Here is a 662-nt window from a genome sequence, read left to right as displayed (position 1 = left end):
TACTGGCTACTATGAAGAAAATTAACTCTATCCCAGCCAAAACGAGCACACCCTTTGAAACCTGAGAAAGGTTCATGCCTTGCTTTTCCCTTTCCAGATTTTCTGCAAACCATGCAGTGGTCCTTGGCTTGTGCAAAATGAGGCTTAGCTGTCTCAGAGTGGTTCTCCATGGTTCTCCCCCAAGTTGTCCTTGAGGCAGCAAAGAAATGGAAGCAGAAATAGGTGAAATTTAAGAATGTCATTCTAAAAATGGAGGCAAAATAAACAAATGTCTTAAGGTTTGGGATGGCAAGATTACATTTTTCAGAGGTGGCATAATGGATTCGCCAGGGACCAGACTTCCCAAAGAGACCCAGGTCCGGTGGCTTCCTGGCCACGGTAATGGCAGGGGGTGGTCCAGCCTGCCACAAAACCTGGTCCTGTTTTGCAGCTGGCTTCAGCTGATTACATGGGCCTTGTACTGCCCAGAAAAGGTCTGATGCCAGCCAGGTGGAAGGGAGATGAAAAGCTGCCTGCTCAGCTGCTGGCACGACCTGTAACCTCGCCTCTCCCACAGGACAATGAAGAGGAGTAAAACAGAGTCAGTGACAGAGCAGCTCTGAGCACAGTTTTAATTTTTTTACCATCATGATTGCCTACAGTGTGGTTGGGGAATGCACTTG

The sequence above is a fragment of the Aptenodytes forsteri genome, unplaced genomic scaffold (genome assembly GCF_000699145.1).
Source record: "Aptenodytes forsteri isolate BGI_AS27 unplaced genomic scaffold, ASM69914v1 Scaffold256, whole genome shotgun sequence".
NCBI lineage: Eukaryota > Metazoa > Chordata > Aves > Sphenisciformes > Spheniscidae > Aptenodytes > Aptenodytes forsteri.
This window is presented reverse-complemented; position numbering follows the sequence as displayed.